The sequence below is a fragment of the Lissotriton vulgaris genome, chromosome 4_1 (assembly GCF_964263255.1).
Source record: "Lissotriton vulgaris chromosome 4_1, aLisVul1.2, whole genome shotgun sequence".
Lineage (NCBI taxonomy): Eukaryota > Metazoa > Chordata > Amphibia > Caudata > Salamandridae > Lissotriton > Lissotriton vulgaris.
Genome location: NC_141691.1, coordinates 1,302,704,874 through 1,302,726,936, shown reverse-complemented (window position 1 = coordinate 1,302,726,936; position 22,063 = coordinate 1,302,704,874). Strand labels below are relative to the sequence as shown.

General features: G+C 31.9%; 5 non-coding genes across 5 annotated transcripts; all 5 read left to right on the top strand.

The window, feature by feature from the left end:
- The first annotated feature begins 222 nt into the window (after window positions 1–222).
- TRNAI-AAU (transfer RNA isoleucine (anticodon AAU)) lies at window positions 223–296 on the top strand. Its single transcript has one exon. It is a non-coding gene; the product is annotated as a tRNA-Ile (tRNA).
- Window positions 297–1,949: 1,653 nt separating this feature from the next.
- On the top strand, window positions 1,950–2,023 carry TRNAI-AAU (transfer RNA isoleucine (anticodon AAU)). Its single transcript has one exon. It is a non-coding gene; the product is annotated as a tRNA-Ile (tRNA).
- Window positions 2,024–8,439: 6,416 nt separating this feature from the next.
- On the top strand, window positions 8,440–8,513 carry TRNAI-AAU (transfer RNA isoleucine (anticodon AAU)). The gene has a single exon. It is a non-coding gene; the product is annotated as a tRNA-Ile (tRNA).
- Window positions 8,514–10,165: 1,652 nt separating this feature from the next.
- TRNAI-AAU (transfer RNA isoleucine (anticodon AAU)) lies at window positions 10,166–10,239 on the top strand. The gene has a single exon. It is a non-coding gene; the product is annotated as a tRNA-Ile (tRNA).
- Window positions 10,240–20,360: 10,121 nt separating this feature from the next.
- On the top strand, window positions 20,361–20,434 carry TRNAI-AAU (transfer RNA isoleucine (anticodon AAU)). Its single transcript has one exon. It is a non-coding gene; the product is annotated as a tRNA-Ile (tRNA).
- The last annotated feature ends 1,629 nt before the right edge of the window (window positions 20,435–22,063 follow it).

Below are 22,063 nucleotides of genomic sequence, written 5' to 3'. Positions count from 1 at the left end.
CTAAAACACATGGAAAAAACATTAATGGCTCTAAGTTCTAACACTAAGTATGAAAATCTCTTTTGTATTGTAATTTTTCTAAAGTCATATTAGTTTCTTCATGTTGATATTATATATTTATAACTTCATGGTAAACCTCCGAAATTAAGCTTTCCAAATCTCCCGGGTTAACTATCATTAGCACTTCTTCATATGCTGGACTTCCAGGAATTTGTGCAGACCGGCCTGTTAGCTCAGATGGTTAGAGCGTGGTGCTAATAACGCCAAGGTCACAGGTTCGATCCCTGTACAGGCCAAGTTTAATTGTTTGAAAAAAGATTAATTTTTCTTGTGTCTCATTTTTGACTGTTTATCACCTTGGATCAAACGATGCTTGAAGGATTGGATGAATACATTTGATATAGTTGTAGAATTAATTATTATTCTGAAAGCTCCTGGAATATCTATTAATGGTTCTAAGTTCTAACACCAAGTAACTAAATCTCTTATTTATTGCAATTTATTGAGGTCATTTTTGTTTTGTCTTGTTGATGAAATATAAAGATAGTATGAATGTAAACAGCTGAATATAAGCTTTCCAACTATCCTGGGTTAACAATCGGTAGAACTTCATCATATGCTATTTCTTCAATAGTATGCTATGTATTTATTGAGCCTATTAGTTTAGTCTCTAGAGCATAAAGTTAAAAATGCCAAGTACATACTTTCAATCAGTCTCCAAGCCAATACTTGATGCTCCTTTAATGTTGAAAATAGATGTATTTTCTTCTGTATAATGTGTATGTCTATATTTCCTTTGAGGGGAAGCTGATAGAATGATTAGATGAATCAATTGCATATAGGTGATGAATTGTTATTTATTGCTAAAACACATGGAAAAAACATTAATGGTTCTAAGTTCTAACACTAAGTATGAAAATCTCTTTTGTATTGTAATTTTTCTAAAGTCATATTAGTTTCTTCATGTTGATAATTTATATTTATAACTTGATTGTACACCTCTGAAATTAAGCTTTCCAAATCTCCCGGGTTAACTATCATTAGCACTTCTCGATATGCTGGACTTCCAGGAGTTTGTGCAAAACGGCCTGTTAGCTCAGATGGTTAGAGCGTGGTGCTAATAACACCAAGGTCACAGGTTCGATCCCTGTACAGGCCAAGTTTAATTGTTTGTAAAAAAGATTAATTTTTCTTGCGTCTCATTTTTGACTGTTTATCACCTTGGATCAAATGCTGCTTGAAGGATTGGATGAATACATTTGATATAGTTGTAGAATTAATTATTATTCTGAAAGCTCCTGGAATATCTATTAATGGTTCTAAGTTCTAACGCCAAGTAACTAAATCTCTTATTTATTGCAATTTATTGAGGTCATTTTTGTTTTGTCTTGTTGATGAAATATAAAGATAGTATGAATGTAAACAGCTGAATATAAGCTTTCCAACTATCCCGGGTTAACAATCGGTAGCACTTCATCATCTGCTATTTCTTCAATAGTATGCTATATATTTATTGAGCCTATTAGTTTAGTCTTTAGAGCATAAAGTTAACAATGCCAAGAACATACTTTTAATCAGTCTCTAAGCCAATACTTGATGCTCCATTAATGTTGAAAATAGATGTATTTTCTTCAGTATCATTTGTATGTCTATATTTCCTTCGAGGGGAAGCTGACACAATGATTAGATGAATCAATTGCATATAGGTGATGAATTGTTATTTATTGCTAAAACACATGGAAAAAACATTAATGGCTCTAAGTTCTAACACTAAGTATGAAAATCTCTTTTGTATTGTAATTTTTCTAAAGTCATATTAGTTTCTTCATGTTGATATTATATATTTATAACTTCATGGTAAACCTCCGAAATTAAGCTTTCCAAATCTCCCAGGTTAAATATCATTAGCACTTCTTCATATGCTGGACTTCCAGGAATTTGTGCAGACCGGCCTGTTAGCTCAGATGGTTAGAGCGTGGTGCTAATAACGCCAAGGTCACAGGTTCGATCCCTGTACAGGCCAAGTTTAATTGTTTGAAAAAAGATTAATTTTTCTTGTGTCTCATTTTTGACTGTTTATCCCCTTGGATCAAACGATGCTTGAAGGATTGGATGAATACATTTGATATAATTGTAGAATTAATTATTATTCTGAAAGCTCCTGGAATATCTATTAATGGTTCTAAGTTCTAACGCCAAGTAACTAAATCTCTTATTTATTGCAATTTATTGAGGTCATTTTTGTTTTGTCTTGTTGATGAAATATAAAGATAGTATGAATGTAAACAGCTGAATATAAGCTTTCCAACTATCCCGGGTTAACAATCGGTAGCACTTCATCATCTGCTATTTCTTCAATAGTATGCTATATATTTATTGAGCCTATTAGTTTAGTCTTTAGAGCATAAAGTTAACAATGCCAAGAACATACTTTCAATCAGTCTCTAAGCCAATACTTGATGCTCCTTTAATGTTGAAAATAGATGTATTTTCTTCAGTATCATTTGTATGTCTATATTTCCTTCGAGGGGAAGCTGACACAATGATTAGATAAATCAATTGCATATAGGTGATGAATTGTTATTTATTGCTAAAACACATGGAAAAAACATTAATGGCTCTAAGTTCTAACACTAAGTATGAAAATCTCTTTTGTATTGTAATTTTTCTAAAGTCATATTAGTTTCTTCATGTTGATATTATATATTTATAACTTCATGGTAAACCTCCGAAATTAAGCTTTCCAAATCTCCCAGGTTAACTATCATTAGCACTTCTTCATATGCTGGACTTCCAGGAATTTGTGCAGACCGGATGTTAGCTCAGATGGTTAGAGCGTGGTGCTAATAACGCCAAGGTCACAGGTTCGATCCCTGGACAGGCCAAGTTTAATTGTTTGAAAAAAGATAAATTTTTCTTGTGTCTCATTTTTGACTGTTCATCACCTTGGATCAAACGATGCTTGAAGGATTGGATGAATACATTTGATATAGTTGTAGAATTAATTATTATTCTGAAAGCTCCTGGAATATCTATTAATGGTTCTAAGTTCTAACACCAAGTAACTAAATCTCTTATTTATTGCAATTTATTGAGGTCATTTTTGTTTTGTCTTGTTGATGAAATATAAAAATAGTATGAATGTAAACAGCTGAATATAAGCTTTCCAACTATCCCGGGTTAACAATCAGTAGCACTTCATCATCTGCTATTTCTTCAATAGTATGCTATATATTTAGTGAGCCTATTAGTTTAGTCTTCAGAGCATAAAGTTAAAAATGCCAAGGACATACTTTCAATCCGTCTCCAAGCCAATACTTGATGCTCCTTTAATGTTGGAAATAGATGTATTTTCTTCTGTATCATGTGTATCTCTATATTTTCTTTGAGGGGAAGCTGATAGAATGATTAAATGAATCAATTGCATATAGGTGATGAATTGTTATTTATTGCTAAAACACATGGAAAAAACATTAATGGTTCTAAGTTCTAACACTAAGTATGAAAATCTCTTTTGTATTGTAATTTTTTTAAAGTCATATAAGTTTCTTCATGTTGATATTATATATTTATAACTTTCATATTCATATGCTGGACTTCCAGGATTTTGTGCAAAACGGCCTGTTAGCTCAGATGGTTAGAGCGTGGTGCTAATAACGCCAAGGTCACAGGTTCGATCCCTGTACAGGCGAAGTTTAATTGTTTGTAAAAAGATACATTTTTCTTGTGTCTCATTTTTGACTGTTTATCACCTTGGATCAAAAGCTACTTGAAGGATTGGATGAATACATTTGATATAGTTGTAGAATTAATTATCATTCTGAAAGCTCCTGGAATATCTATAATTGATTCTAAGTTCTAACGCCAAGTAACTAAATCTCTTATTTATTGCAATTTATTGAGGTCATTTTTGTTTTGTCTTGTTGATGAAATATAAAGATAGTATGAATGTAAACAGCTGAATATAAGCTTTCCAACTATCCCGGGTTAACAATTAGTAGCACTTCATCATCTGCTATTTCTTCAATAGTATGCTATATATTTAGTGAGCCTATTAGTTTAGTCTTTAGAGCATAAAGTTAAAAATGCCAAGGACATACTTTCAATCAGTCTCCAAGCCAATACTTGATGCTCCTGTAATGTTGAAAATAGATGTATTTTCTTCTGTATCATGTGTATCTCTATATTTCCTTTGAGGGGAAGCTGATAGAATGATTAAATGAATCAATTGCATATAGGTGATGAATTGTTATTTATTGCTAAAACACATGGAAAAAACATTAATGGCTCTAAGTTCTAACACTAAGTATGAAAATCTCTTTTGTATTGTAATTTTTCTAAAGTCACATTAGTTTCTTCATGTTGATAATTTATATTTATAACTTCATGGTACACCTCTGAAATTAAGCTTTCCAAATCTCCCGGGTTAACTATCATTAGCACTTCTTCATATGCTCGACTTCCAGGTATTTGTGCAAAATGGCCTGTTAGCTCAGATGGTTGTTATTTATTGCTAAAACACATGGAAGAAACATTAATGGTTCTAAGTTCTAACACTAAGTATGAAAATCTCTTTTGTATTGTAATTTTTTAAAGTCATATTAGTTTCTTCATGTTGATATTATATAAGTATAACTTCATGGTAAACCTCTGAAATTAAGCTTTCCAAATCTCCCGGGTTAACTATCATTAGCACTTCTTCATATGCTGGACTTCCAGGAATTTGTGCAAAACGGCCTGTTAGCTCAGATGGTTAGAGTGTAGTGCTAATAACACCAAGGTCACAGGTTCGATCCCTGTACAGGCTAAGTTTAATTGTTTGTAAAAAGATTAATTTTTCTTGTGTCTCATTTTTGACTGTTTATCACCATGGATCAAAAGCTACTTGAAGGATTGTATGAATACATTTGATATAGTTGTAGAATTAATTATTATTCTGAAAGCTCCTGGATTATCTATAATTGGTTCTAAGTTCTAACGCCAAGTAACTAAATCTCTTATTTATTGCAATTTATTGAGGTCATTTTTGTTTTGTCTTGTTGATGAAATATAAAGATAGTATGAATGTAAACAGCTGAATATAAGCTTTCCAACTATCCCGGGTTAACAATCAGTAACACTTCATCATCTGCTATTTCTTCAATAGTATGCTATATATTTAGTGAGCCTATTAGTTTAGTCTTTAGAGCATAAAGTTAAAAATGCCAGGGACATACTTTCAATCAGTTTCCAAGCCAATACTTGATGCTCCTTTAATGGTGAAAATAGATGTATTTTCTTCTGTATCATGTGTATCTCTATATTTCCTTTGAGGGGAAGCTGATAGAATGATTAGATGAATCAATTGCATATAGGTGATGAATTGTTATTTATTGCTAAAACACATTGAAAAAACATTAATGGCTCTAAGTTCTAACACTAAGTATGAAAATCTCTTTTGTATTGTAATTTTTCTAAAGTCATATTAGTTTCTTCATGTTGATAATTTATATTTATAACTTCATGGTACACCTCTGAAATTAAGCTTTCCAAATCTCCCGGGTTAACTATCATTAGCACTTCTTCATATGCTCGACTTCCAGGTATTTGTGCAAAATGGCCTGTTAGCTCAGATGGTTGTTATTTATTGCTAAAACACATGGAAGAAACATTAATGGTTCTAAGTTCTAACACTAAGTATGAAAATCTCTTTTGTATTGTAATTTTTTAAAGTCATATTAGTTTCTTCATGTTGATATTATATAAGTATAACTTCATGGTAAACCTCTGAAATTAAGCTTTCTAAATCTCCCGGGTTAACTATCATTAGCACTTCTTCATATGCTGGACTTCCAGGAATTTGTGCAAAACGGCCTGTTAGCTCAGATGGTTAGAGTGTAGTGCTAATAACGCCAAGGTCACAGGTTTGATCCCTGTACAGGCCAAGTTTAATTGTTTGTAAAAAGATAAATTTTTCTTGTGTCTCATTTTTGACTGTTTATCACCATGGATCAAAAGCTACTTGAAGGATTGTATGAATACATTTGATATAGTTGTAGAATTAATTATTATTCTGAAAGCTCCTGGAATATCTATAATTGGTTCTAAGTTCTAACGCCAAGTAACTAAATCTCTTATTTATTGCAATTTATTGAGGTCATTTTTGTTTTGTCTTGTTGATGAAATATAAGGATAGTATGAATGTAAACAGCTGAATATAAGCTTTCCAACTATCCCGGGTTAACAATCAGTAACACTTCATCATCTGCTATTTCTTCAATAGTATGCTATATATTTAGTGAGCCTATTAGTTTAGTCTTTAGAGCATAAAGTTAAAAATGCCAGGGACATACTTTCAATCAGTTTCCAAGCCAATACTTGATGCTCCTTTAATGTTGAAAATAGATGTATTTTCTTCTGTATCATGTGTATCTCTATATTTCCTTTGAGGGGAAGCTGATAGAATGATTAGATGAATCAATTGCATATAGGTGATGAATTGTTATTTATTGCTAAAACACATGGAAAAAACATTAATGGCTCTAAGTTCTAACACTAAGTATGAAAATCTCTTTTGTATTGTAATTTTTCTAAAGTCATATTAGTTTCTTCATGTTGATAATATATATTTATAACTTCATGGTAAACCTCCGAAATTAAGCTTTCCAAATCTCCCGGGTTAACTATCATTAGCACTTCTTCATATGCTGGACTTCCAGGAACTTGTGCAAAATGGCCTGTTAGCTCAGATGGTTAGAGCGTGGTGCTAATAACGCCAAGGTCACAGGTTCGATCCCTGTAAAGGCCAAGTTTAATTGTTTGAAAAAAGAATAATTTTTCTTGTGTCTCATTTTTGACTGTTTATCACCTTGGATCAAACGCTGCTTGAAGGATTGGATGAATGCATTTGATATAGTTGTAGAATTAATTATTATTCTGAAAGCTTCTGGAATATCTATTAATGGTTCTAAGTTCTAACGCCAAGTAACTAAATCTCTTATTTATTGAAATTTATTGAGGTCATTTTTGTTTTGTCTTGTTGATGAAATATAAAGATAGTATGAATGTAAACAGCTGAATATAAGCTTTCCAACTATCCCGGGTTAACAATCGGTAGCACTTCATCATCTGCTATTTCTTCAGTAGTATGCTATATATTTATTGAGCCTATTAGATTAGTCTTTAGAGCATAAAGTTAACAATGCCAAGAACATACTTTCAATCAGTCTCTAAGCCAATACTTGATGCTCCTTTAATGTTGAAAATAGATGTATTTTCTTCAGTATCATTTTTATGTCTATATTTCCTTCGAGGGGAAGCTGCCACAATGATTAGATGAATCAATTGCATATAGGTGATGAATTGTTATTTATTGCTAAAACACATGGATAAAACATTAATGGCTCTAAGTTCTAACACTAAGTATGAAGATCTCTTTTGTATTGTAATTTTTCTAAAGTCATATTAGTTTCTTCATGTTGATATTATATATTTATAACTTCATGGTAAACCTCCGAAATTAAGCTTTCCAAATCTCCCGGGTTAACTATCATTAGCACTTCTTCATATGCTGGACTTCCAGTAATTTGTGCAAAATGGCCTGTTAGCTCAGATGGTTAGAGCGTGGTGCTAATAACGCCAAGGTCACAGGTTTGATCCCTGTACAGGCCAAGTTTAATTGTTTGAAAAAAGATTAATTTTTCTTGTGTCTCTTTTTTGACTGTTTATCACCTTGGATCAAACGATGCTTGAAGGATTGGATGAATACATTTGATATAGTTGTAGAATTAATTATTATTTTGAAAGCTCCTGGAATATCTATTAATGGTTCTAAGTTCTAACACCAAGTTACTAAATCTCTTATTTATTGCAATTTATTGAGGTCATTTTTGTTTTGTCTTGTTGATGAAATATAAAAATAGTATGAATGTAAACAGCTGAATATAAGCTTTCCAACTATCCCGGGTTAACAATCAGTAGCACTTCATCATCTGCTATTTCTTCAATAGTATGCTATATATTTAGTGAGCCTATTAGTTTAGTCTTCAGAGCATAAAGTTAAAAATGCCAAGGACATACTTTCAATCCGTCTCCAAGCCAATACTTGATGCTCCTTTAATGTTGAAAATAGATGTATTTTCTTTTGTATCATGTGTATCTCTATATTTCCTTTGAGGGGAAGCTGATAGAATGATTAAATGAATCAATTGCATATAGGTGATGAATTGTTATTTATTGCTAAAACACATGGAAAAAACATTAATGGTTCTAAGTTCTAAAACTAAGTATGAAAATATCTTTTGTATTGTAATTTTTTTAAAGTCATATAAGTTTCTTCATGTTGATATTATATATTTATAACTTCATGGTAAACCTCTGAAATTAAGCTTTCCAAATCTCCCGGGTTAACTATCATTAGCACTTCTTCATATGCTGGACTTCCAGTAATTTGTGCAAAATGGCCTGTTAGCTCAGATGGTTAGAGCGTGGTGCTAATAACGCCAAGGTCACAGGTTCGATCCCTGTACAGGCCAAGTTAAATTGTTTGAAAAAAGATTAATTTTTCTTGTGTCTCATTTTTGACTGTTTATCACCTTGGATCAAACGATGCTTGAAGGATTGGATGAATACATTTGATATAGTTGTAGAATTAATTATTATTCTGAAAGCTCCTGGAATATCTATTAATGGTTCTAAGTTCTAACACCAAGTAACTAAATCTCTTATTTATTGCAATTTATTGAGGTCATTTTTGTTTTGTCTTGTTGATGAAATATAAAAATAGTATGAATGTAAACAGCTGAATATAAGCTTTCCAACTATCCCGGGTTAACAATCAGTAGCACTTCATCATCTGCTATTTCTTCAATAGTATGCTATATATTTATTGAGCCTATTAGTTTAGTCTTTAGAGCATACAGTTAACAATGCCAAGAACATACTTTCAATCAGTCTCTAAGCCAATACTTGATGCTTCTTTAATGTTGAAAATAGATGTATTTTCTTCAGTATCATTTGTATGTCTATATTTCCTTCGAGGGGAAGCTGACACAATGATTAGATGAATCAATTGCATATAGGTGATGAATTGTTATTTATTGCTAAAACACATGGAAAAAACATTAATGGCTCTAAGTTCTAACACTAAGTATGAAAATCTCTTTTGTATTGTAATTTTTCTAAAGTCATATTAGTTTCTTCATGTTGATATTATATATTTATAACTTCATGGTAAACCTCCGAAATTAAGCTTTCCAAATCTCCCGGGTTAACTATCATTAGCACTTCTTCATATGCTGGACTTCCAGGAATTTGTGCAGACCGGCCTGTTAGCTCAGATGGTTAGAGCGTAGTGCTAATAACGCCAAGGTCACAGGTTCGATCCCTGTACAGGCCAAGTTTAATTGTTTGAAAAAAGATTAATTTTTCTTGTGTCTCATTTTTGACTGTTTATCACCTTGGATCAAACGATGCTTGAAGGATTGGATGAATACATTTGATATAGTTGTAGAATTAATTATTATTCTGAAAGCTCCTGGAATATCTATTAATGGTTCTAAGTTCTAACACCAAGTAACTAAATCTCTTATTTATTGCAATTTATTGAGGTCATTTTTGTTTTGTCTTGTTGATGAAATATAAAGATAGTATGAATGTAAACAGCTGAATATAAGCTTTCCAACTATCCTGGGTTAACAATCGGTAGAACTTCATCATATGCTATTTCTTCAATAGTATGCTATGTATTTATTGAGCCTATTAGTTTAGTCTCTAGAGCATAAAGTTAAAAATGCCAAGGACATACTTTCAATCAGTCTCCAAGCCAATACTTGATGCTCCTTTAATGTTGAAAATAGATGTATTTTCTTCTGTATAATGTGTATGTCTATATTTCCTTTGAGGGGAAGCTGATAGAATGATTAGATGAATCAATTGCATATAGGTGATGAATTGTTATTTATTGCTAAAACACATGGAAAAAACATTAATGGTTCTAAGTTCTAACACTAAGTATGAAAATCTCTTTTGTATTGTAATTTTTCTAAAGTCATATTAGTTTCTTCATGTTGATAATTTATATTTATAACTTGATTGTACACCTCTGAAATTAAGCTTTCCAAATCTCCCGGGTTAACTATCATTAGCACTTCTTCATATGCTGGACTTCCAGGAGTTTGTGCAAAACGGCCTGTTAGCTCAGATGGTTAGAGCGTGGTGCTAATAACGCCAAGGTCACAGGTTCGATCCCTGTACAGGCCAAGTTTAATTGTTTGAAAAAAGATTAATTTTTCTTGTGTCTCATTTTTGACTGTTTATCACCTTGGATCAAACGATGCTTGAAGGATTGGATGAATACATTTGATATAATTGTAGAATTAATTATTATTCTGAAAGCTCCTGGAATATCTATTAATGGTTCTAAGTTCTAACGCCAAGTAACTAAATCTCTTATTTATTGCAATTTATTGAGGTCATTTTTGTTTTGTCTTGTTGATGAAATATAAAGATAGTATAAATGTAAACAGCTGAATATAAGCTTTCCAACTATCCCGGGTTAACAATCGGTAGCACTTCATCATCTGCTATTTCTTCAATAGTATGCTATATATTTATTGAGCCTATTAGTTTAGTCTTTAGAGCATAAAGTTAACAATGCCAAGAACATACTTTCAATCAGTCTCTAAGCCAATACTTGATGCTCCTTTAATGTTGAAAATAGATGTATTTTCTTCAGTATCATTTGTATGTCTATATTTCCTTCGAGGGGAAGCTGACACAATGATTAGATAAATCAATTGCATATAGGTGATGAATTGTTATTTATTGCTAAAACACATGGAAAAAACATTAATGGCTCTAAGTTCTAACACTAAGTATGAAAATCTCTTTTGTATTGTAATTTTTCTAAAGTCATATTAGTTTCTTCATGTTGATATTATATATTTATAACTTCATGGTAAACCTCCGAAATTAAGCTTTCCAAATCGCCCAGGTTAACTATCATTAGCACTTCTTCATATGCTGGACTTCCAGGAATTTGCGCAGACAGGATGTTAGCTCAGATGGTTAGAGCGTGGTGCTAATAACGCCAAGGTCACAGGTTCGATCCCTGTACAGGCCAAGTTTAATTGTTTGAAAAAAGATTAATTTTTCTTGTGTCTCATTTTTGACTGTTTATCACCTTGGATCAAACGATGCTTGAAGGATTGGATGAATACATTTGATATAGTTGTAGAATTAATTATTATTCTGAAAGCTCCTGGAATATCTATTAATGGTTCTAAGTTCTAACACCAAGTAACTAAATCTCTTATTTATTGCAATTTATTGAGGTCATTTTTGTTTTGTCTTGTTGATGAAATATAAAAATAGTATGAATGTAAACAGCTGAATGTAAGCTTTCCAACTATCCCGGGTTAACAATCAGTAGCACTTCATCATCTGCTATTTCTTCAATAGTATGCTATATATTTATTGAGCCTATTAGTTTAGTCTTTAGAGCATAAAGTTAACAATGCCAAGAACATACTTTCAATCAGTCTCTAAGCCAATACTTGATGCTCCTTTAATGTTGAAAATAGATGTATTTTCTTCAGTATCATTTGTATGTCTATATTTCCTTCGAGGGGAAGCTGACACAATGATTAGATGAATCAATTGCATATAGGTGATGAATTGTTATTTATTGCTAAAACACATGGAAAAAACATTAATGGCTCTAAGTTCTAACACTAAGTATGAAAATCTCTTTTGTATTGTAATTTTTCTAAAGTCATATTAGTTTCTTCATGTTGATATTATATATTTATAACTTCATGGTAACCCTCCGAAATTAAGCTTTCCAAATCTCCCGGGTTAACTATCATTAGCACTTCTTCATATGCTGGACTTCCAGGAATTTGTGCAGACCGGCCTGTTAGCTCAGATGGTTAGAGCCTGGTGCTAATAACGCCAAGGTCACAGGTTCGATCCCTGTACAGGCCAAGTTTAATTGTTTGAAAAAAGATTAATTTTTCTTGTGTCTCATTTTTGACTGTTTATCACCTTGGATCAAACGATGCTTGAAGGATTGGATGAATACATTTGATATAGTTGTAGAATTAATTATTATTCTGAAAGCTCCTGGAATATCTATTAATGGTTCTAAGTTCTAACACCAAGTAACTAAATCTCTTATTTATTGCAATTTATTGAGGTCATTTTTGTTTTGTCTTGTTGATGAAATATAAAAATAGTATGAATGTAAACAGCTGAATATAAGCTTTCCAACTATCCCGGGTTAACAATCAGTAGCACTTCATCATCTGCTATTTCTTCAATAGTATGCTATATATTTAGTGAGCCTATTAGTTTAGTCTTCAGAGCATAAAGTTAAAAATGCCAAGGACATACTTTCAATCCGTCTCCAAGCCAATACTTGATGCTCCTTTAATGTTGAAAATAGATGTATTTTCTTCTGTATCATGTGTATCTCTATATTTTCTTTGAGGGGAAGCTGATAGAATGATTAAATGAATCAATTGCATATAGGTGTTGAATTGTTATTTATTGCTAAAACACATGGAAAAAACATTAATGGTTCTAAGTTCTAACACTAAGTATGAAAATCTCTTTTGTATTGTAATTTTTTTAAAGTCATATAAGTTTCTTCATGTTGATATTATATATTTATAACTTTCATATTCATATGCTGGACTTCCAGGATTTTGTGCAAAACGGCCTGTTAGCTCAGATGGTTAGAGCGTGGTGCTAATAACGCCAAGGTCACAGGTTCGATCCCTGTAGAGGCCAAGTTTAATTGTTTGTAAAAAGATACATTTTTCTTGTGTCTCATTTTTGACTGTTTATCACCTTGGATCAAAAGCTACTTGAAGGATTGGATGAATACATTTGATATAGTTGTAGAATTAATTATCATTCTGAAAGCTCCTGGAATATCTATAATTGATTCTAAGTTCTAACGCCAAGTAACTAAATCTCTTATTTATTGCAATTTATTGAGGTCATTTTTGTTTTGTCTTGTTGATGAAATATAAAGATAGTATGAATGTAAACAGCTGAATATAAGCTTTCCAACTATCCCGGGTTAACAATTAGTAGCACTTCATCATCTGCTATTTCTTCAATAGTATGCTATATATTTAGTGAGCCTATTAGTTTAGTCTTTAGAGCATAAAGTTAAAAATGCCAAGGACATACTTTCAATCAGTCTCCAAGCCAATACTTGATGCTCCTGTAATGTTGAAAATAGATGTATTTTCTTCTGTATCATGTGTATCTCTATATTTCCTTTGAGGGGAAGCTGATAGAATGATTAAATGAATCAATTGCATATAGGTGATGAATTGTTATTTATTGCTAAAACACATGGAAAAAACATTAATGGCTCTAAGTTTCAACACTAAGTATGAAAATCTCTTTTGTATTGTAATTTTTCTAAAGTCATATTAGTTTCTTCATGTTGATAATTTATATTTATAACTTCATGGTACACCTCTGAAATTAAGCTTTCCAAATCTCCCGGGTTAACTATCATTAGCACTTCTTCATATGCTCGACTTCCAGGTATTTGTGCAAAATGGCCTGTTAGCTCAGATGGTTGTTATTTATTGCTAAAACACATGGAAGAAACATTAATGGTTCTAAGTTCTAACACTAAGTATGAAAATCTCTTTTGTATTGTAATTTTTTAAAGTCATATTAGTTTCTTCATGTTGATATTATATAAGTATAACTTCATGGTAAACCTCTGAAATTAAGCTTTCCAAATCTCCCGGGTTAACTATCATTAGCACTTCTTCATATGCTGGACTTCCAGGAATTTGTGCAAAACGGCCTGTTAGCTCAGATGGTTAGAGTGTAGTGCTAATAACGCCAAGGTCACAGGTTCGATCCCTGTACAGGCCAAGTTTAATTGTTTGTAAAAAGATTAATTTTTCTTGTGTCTCATTTTTGACTGTTTATCACCATGGATCAAAAGCTACTTGAAGGATTGTATGAATACATTTGATATAGTTGTAGAATTAATTATTATTCTGAAAGCTCCTGGAATATCTATAATTGGTTCTAAGTTCTAACACCAAGTAACTAAATCTCTTATTTATTGCAATTTATTGAGGTCATTTTTGTTTTGTCTTGTTGATGAAATATAAAGATAGTATGAATGTAAACAGCTGAATATAAGCTTTCCAACTATCCCGGGTTAACAATCAGTAACACTTCATCATCTGCTATTTCTTCAATAGTATGCTATATATTTAGTGAGCCTATTAGTTTAGTCTTTAGAGCATAAAGTTAAAAATGCCAGGGACATACTTTCAATCAGTTTCCAAGCCAATACTTGATGCTCCTTTAATGTTGAAAATAGATGTATTTTCTTCTGTATCATGTGTATCTCTATATTTCCTTTGAGGGGAAGCTGATAGAATGATTAGATGAATCAATTGCATATAGGTGATGAATTGTTATTTATTGCTAAAACACATTGAAAAAACATTAATGGCTCTAAGTTCTAACACTAAGTATGAAAATCTCTTTTGTATTGTAATTTTTCTAAAGTCATATTAGTTTCTTCATGTTGATAATTTATATTTATAACTTCATGGTACACCTCTGAAATTAAGCTTTCCAAATCTCCCGGGTTAACTATCATTAGCACTTCTTCATATGCTCGACTTCCAGGTATTTGTGCAAAATGGCCTGTTAGCTCAGATGGTTGTTATTTATTGCTAAAACACATGGAAGAAACATTAATGGTTCTAAGTTCTAACACTAAGTATGAACATCTCTTTTGTATTGTAATTTTTTAAAGTCATATTAGTTTCTTCATGTTGATATTATATAAGTATAACTTCATGGTAAACCTCTGAAATTAAGCTTTCCAAATCTCCCGGGTTAACTATCATTAGCACTTCTTCATATGCTGGACTTCCAGGAATTTGTGCAAAACGGCCTGTTAGCTCAGATGGTTAGAGCGTAGTGCTAATAACGCCAAGGTCACAGGTTCGATCCCTGTACAGGCCAAGTTTAATTGTTTGTAAAAAGATTAATTTTTCTTGTGTCTCATTTTTGACTGTTTATCACCATGGATCAAAAGCTACTTGAAGGATTGTATGAATACATTTGATATAGTTGTAGAATTAATTATTATTCTGAAAGCTCCTGGAATATCTATAATTGGTTCTAAGTTCTAACGCCAAGTAACTAAATCTCTTATTTATTGCAATTTATTGAGGTCATTTTTGTTTTGTCTTGTTGATGAAATATAAGGATAGTATGAATGTAAACAGCTGAATATAAGCTTTCCAACTATCTCGGGTTAACAATCAGTAACACTTCATCATCTGCTATTTCTTCAATAGTATGCTATATATTTAGTGAGCCTATTAGTTTAGTCTTTAGAGCATAAAGTTAAAAATGCCAGGGATATACTTTCAATCAGTTTCCAAGCCAATACTTGATGCTCCTTTAATGTTGAAAATAGATGTATTTTCTTCTGTATCATGTGTATCTCTATATTTCCTTTGAGGGGAAGCTGATAGAATGATTAGATGAATCAATTGCATATAGGTGATGAATTGTTATTTATTGCTAAAACACATGGAAAAAACATTAATGGCTCTAAGTTCTAACACTAAGTATGAAAATCTCTTTTGTATTGTAATTTTTCTAAAGTCATATTAGTTTCTTCATGTTGATAATATATATTTATAACTTCATGGTAAACCTCCGAAATTAAGCTTTCCAAATCTCCCGGGTTAACTATCATTAGCACTTCTTCATATGCTGGACTTCCAGGAACTTGTGCAAAATGGCCTGTTAGCTCAGATGGTTAGAGCGTGGTGCTAATAACGCCAAGGTCACAGGTTCGATCCCTGTAAAGGCCAAGTTTAATTGTTTGAAAAAAGAATATTTTTTCTTGTGTCTCATTTTTGACTGTTTATCACCTTGGATCAAACGCTGCTTGAAGGATTGGATGAATGCATTTGATATAGTTGTAGAATTAATTATTATTCTGAAAGCTCCTGGAATATCTATTAATGTTTCTAAGTTCTAACGCCAAGTAACTAAATCTCTTATTTATTGAAATTTTTTGAGGTCATTTTTGTTTTGTCTTGTTGATGAAATATAAAGATAGTATGAATGTAAACAGCTGAATATAAGCTTTCCAACTATCCCGGGTTAACAATCGGTAGCACTTCATCATCTGCTATTTCTTCAATAGTATGCTATATATTTAGTGAGCCTATTAGTTTAGTCTTTAGAGCATAAAGTTAAAAATGCCAGGGACATACTTTCAATCAGTTTCCAAGCCAATACTTGATGCTCCTTTAATGTTGAAAATAGATGTATTTTCTTCTGTATCATGTGTATCTCTATATTTCCTTTGAGGGGAAGCTGATAGAATGATTAGATGAATCAATTGCATATAGGTGATGAATTGTTATTTATTGCTAAAACACATTGAAAAAACATTAATGGCTCTAAGTTCTAACACTAAGTATGAAAATCTCTTTTGTATTGTAATTTTTCTAAAGTCATATTAGTTTCTTCATGTTGATAATTTATATTTATAACTTCATGGTACACCTCTGAAATTAAGCTTTCCAAATCTCCCGGGTTAACTATCATTAGCACTTCTTCATATGCTCGACTTCCAGGTATTTGTGCAAAATGGCCTGTTAGCTCAGATGGTTGTTATTTATTGCTAAAACACATGGAAGAAACATTAATGGTTCTAAGTTCTAACACTAAGTATGAAAATCTCTTTTGTATTGTAATTTTTTAAAGTCATATTAGTTTCTTCATGTTGATATTATATAAGTATAACTTCATGGTAAACCTCTGAAATTAAGCTTTCCAAATCTCCCGGTTTGACTATCATTAGCACTTCTTCATATGCTGGACTTCCAGGAATTTGTGCAAAATGGCCTGTTAGCTCAGATGGTTAGAGCGTAGTGCTAATAACGCCAAGGTCACAGGTTCGATCCCTGTACAGGCCAAGTTTAATTGTTTGTAAAAAGATTAATTTTTCTTGTGTCTCATTTTTGACTGTTCATCACCATGGATCAAAAGCTACTTGAAGGATTGTATGAATACTTTTGATATAGTTGTAGAATTAATTATTATTCTGAAAGCTCCTGGAATATCTATAATTGGTTCTAAGTTCTAACGCCAAGTAACTAAATCTCTTATTTATTGCAATTTATTGAGGTCATTTTTGTTTTGTCTTGTTGATGAAATATAAGGATAGTATGAATGTAAACAGCTGAATATAAGCTTTCCAACTATCCCGGGTTAACAATCAGTAACACTTCATCATCTGCTATTTCTTCAATAGTATGCTATATATTTAGTGAGCCTATTAGTTTAGTCTTTAGAGCATAAAGTTAAAAATGCCAGGGATATACTTTCAATCAGTTTCCAAGCCAATACTTGATGCTCCTTTAATGTTGAAAATAGATGTATTTTCTTCTGTATCATGTGTATCTCTATATTTCCTTTGAGGGGAAGCTGATAGAATGATTAGATGAATCAATTGCATATAGGTGATGAATTGTTATTTATTGCTAAAACACATGGAAAAAACATTAATGGCTCTAAGTTCTAACACTAAGTATGAAAATCTCTTTTGTATTGTAATTTTTCTAAAGTCATATTAGTTTCTTCATGTTGATAATATATATTTATAACTTCATGGTAAACCTCCGAAATTAAGCTTTCCAAATCTCCCGGGTTAACTATCATTAGCACTTCTTCATATGCTGGACTTCCAGGAACTTGTGCAAAATGGCCTGTTAGCTCAGATGGTTAGAGCGTGGTGCTAATAACGCCAAGGTCACAGGTTCGATCCCTGTAAAGGCCAAGTTTAATTGTTTGAAAAAAGAATATTTTTTCTTGTGTCTCATTTTTGACTGTTTATCACCTTGGATCAAACGCTGCTTGAAGGATTGGATGAATGCATTTGATATAGTTGTAGAATTAATTATTATTCTGAAAGCTCCTGGAATATCTATTAATGGTTCTAAGTTCTAACGCCAAGTAACTAAATCTCTTATTTATTGAAATTTTTTGAGGTCATTTTTGTTTTGTATTGTTGATGAAATATAAAGATAGTATGAATGTAAACAGCTGAATATAAGCTTTCCAACTATCCCGGGTTAACAATCGGTAGCACTTCATCATCTGCTATTTCTTCAATAGTATGCTATATATTTATTGAGCCTATTAGTTTAGTCTTTAGAGCATAAAGTTAACAATGCCAAGAACATACTTTCAATCAGTCTCTAAGCCAATACTTGATGCTCCTTTAATGTTGAAAATAGATGTATTTTCTTCAGTATCATTTTTATGTCTATATTTCCTTCGAGGGGAAGCTGACACAATGATTAGATGAATCAATTGCATATAGGTGATGAATTGTTATTTTTTGCTAAAACACATGGATAAAACATTAATGGCTCTAAGTTCTAACACTAAGTATGAAAATCTCTTTTGTATTGTAATTTTTCTAAAGTCATATTAGTTTCTTCATGTTGATATTATATATTTATAACTTCATGGTAAACCTCAGAAATTAAGCTTTCCAAATCTCCCGGGTTAACTATCATTAGCACTTCTTCATATGCTGGACTTCCACGAATTTTTGCAGACCGGCCTGTTAGCTCAGATGGTTAGAGCGTGGTGCTAATAACGCCAAGGTCACAGGTTTGATCCCTGTACAGGCCAAGTTTAATTGTTTGAAAAAAGATTAATTTTTCTTGTGTCTCATTTTTGACTGTTTATCACCTTGGATCAAACGATGCTTGAAGGATTGGATGAATACATTTGATATAGTTGTAGAATTAATTATTATTCTGAAAGCTCCTGGAATATCTATTAATGGTTCTAAGTTCTAACACCAAGTAACTAAATCTCTTATTTATTGCAATTTATTGAGGTCATTTTTGTTTTGTCTTGTTGATGAAATATAAAAATAGTATGAATGTAAACAGCTGAATATAAGCTTTCCAACTATCCCGGGTTAACAATCAGTAGCACTTCATCATCTGCTATTTCTTCAATAGTATGCTATGTATTTATTGAGCCTATTAGTTTAGTCTGTAGAGCATAAAGTTAAAAATGCCAAGGACATACTTTCAATCAGTCTCCAAGCCAATACTTGATGCTCCTTTAATGTTGAAAATAGATGTATTTTCTTCTGTATAATGTGTATGTCTATATTTCCTTTGAGGGGAAGCTGATAGAATGTTTAGATGAATCAATTGCATATAGGTGATGAATTGTTATTTATTGCTAAAACACATGGAAAAAACATTAATGGTTCTAAGTTCTAACACTAAGTATGAAAATCTCTTTTGTATTGTAATTTTTCTAAAGTCATATTAGTTTCTTCATGTTGATAATTTATATTTATAACTTCATGGTACACCTCTGAAATTAAGCTTTCCAAATCTCCCGGGTTAACTATCATTAGCACTTCTTCATATGCTGGACTTCCAGGAATTTGTGCAAAATGGCCTGTTAGCTCAGATGGTTAGAGCGTGGTGCTAATAACGCCAAGGTCACAGGTCCGATCCCTGTACAGGCCAAGTTTAATTGTTTGTAAAAAGATAAATTTTTCTTGTGTCTCATTTTTGACTGTTTATCACCTTGGATCAAAAGCTACTTGAAGGATTGGATGAATACATTTGATATAGTTGTAGAATTAATTATCATTCTGAAAGCTCCTGGAATATCTATAATTGGTTCTAAGTTCTAACGCCAAGTAACTAAATCTCTTATTTATTGCAATTTATTGAGGTCATTTTTGTTTTGTCTTGTTGATGAAATATAAATATAGTATGAATGTAAACAGCTGAATATAAGCTTTCCAACTATCCCGGGTTAACAATCAGTAGCACTTCATCATCTGCTATTTCTTCAATAGTATGCTATATATTTAGTGAGCCTATTAGTTTAGTCTTTAGAGCATAAAGTTAAAAATGCCAAGGACATACTTTCAATCAGTCTCCAAGCCAATAAGTGATGCTCCTTTAATGTTGAAAATAGATGTATTTTCTTCTGTATAATGTGTATGTCTATATTTCCTTTGAGGGGAAGCTGATAGAATGATTAGATGAATCAATTGCATATAGGTGATGAATTGTTATTTATTGCTAAAACACATGGAAAAAACATTAATGGTTCTAAGTTCTAACACTAAGTATGAAAATCTATTTTGTATTGTAATTTTTCTAAAGTCATATTAGTTTCTTCATGTTGATAATTTATATTTATAACTTCATGGTACACCTCCGAAATTAAGCTTTCCAAATCTCCCGGGTTAACTGTCATTAGCACTTCTTCATATGCTGGACTTCCAGGAATTTGTGCAAAATGGCCTGTTAGCTCAGATGGTTAGAGCGTGGTGCTAATAACGCCAAGGTCACAGGTTCGATCCCTGTACAGGCCAAGTTTAATTGTTTGAAAAAAGATTAATTTTTCTTGTGTCTCATTTTTGACTGTTTATCACCTTGGATCAAACGCTGCTTGAAGGATTGAATGAATGCATTTGATATAGTTGTAGAATTAATTATTATTCTGAAAGCTCCTGGAATATCTATTAATGGTTCTAAGTTCTAACGCCAAGTAACTAAATCTCTTATTTATTGCAATTTATTGAGGTCATTTTTGTTTTGTCTTGTTGATGAAATATAAAGATAGTATGAATGTAAACAGCTGAATATAAGCTTTCCAACTATCCCGGGTTAACAATCGGTAGCACTTCATCATCTGCTATTTCTTCAATAGTATGCTATATATTTATTGAGCCTATTAGTTTAGTCTTTAGAGCATAAAGTTAACAATGCCAAGAACATACTTTCAATCAGTCTCTAAGCCAATACTTGATGCTCCTTTAATGTTGAAAATAGATGTATTTTCTTCAGTATCATTTGTATGTCTATATTTCCTTCGAGGGGAAGCTGACACAATGATTAGATGAATCAATTGCATATAGGTGATGAATTGTTATTTATTGCTAAAACACATGGAAAAAACATTATTGGCTCTAAGTTCTAACACTAAGTATGAAAATCTCTTTTGTATTGTAATTTTTCTAAAGTCATATTAGTTTCTTCATGTTGATATTATATATTTATAACGTCATGGTAAACCTCCGAAATTAAGCTTTCCAAATCTCCCGGGTTAACTATCATTAGCACTTCTTCATATGCTGGACTTCCAGGAATTTGTGCAGACCAGCCTGTTAGCTCAGATGGTTAGAGCGTGGTGCTAATAACGCCAAGGTCACAGGGTCGATCCCTGTACAGGCCAAGTTTAATTGTTTGAAAAAAGATTAATTTTTCTTGTGTCTCATTTTTGACTGTTTATCACCTTGGATCAAACGATGCTTGAAGGATTGGATGAATACATTTGATATAGTTGTAGAATTAATTATTATTCTGAAAGCTCCTGGAATATCTATTAATGGTTCTAAGTTCTAACACCAAGTAACTAAATCTCTTATTTATTGCAATTTATTGAGGTCATTTTTGTTTTGTCTTGTTGATGAAATATAAAGATAGTATGAATGTAAACAGCTGAATATAAGCTTTCCAACTATCCCGGGTTAACAATCGGTAGCACTTCATCATCTGCTATTTCTTCAATAGTATGCTATATATTTATTGAGCCTATTAGTTTAGTCTTTAGAGTATAAAGTTAACAATGCCAAGAACATACTTTCAATCAGTCTCTAAGCCAATACTTGATGCTCCTTTAATGTTGAAAATAGATGTATTTTCTTCAGTATCATTTTTATGTCTATATTTCCTTCGAGGGGAAGCTGACACAATGATTAGATGAATCAATTGCATATAGGTGATGAATTGTTATTTATTGCTAAAACACATGGATAAAACATTAATGGCTCTAAGTTCTAACACTAAGTATGAAAATCTCTTTTGTATTGTAATTTTTCTAAAGTCATATTAGTTTCTTCATGTTGATATTATATATTTATAACTTCATGGTAAACCTCAGAAATTAAGCTTTCCAAATCTCCCGGGTTAACTATCATTAGCACTTCTTCATATGCTGG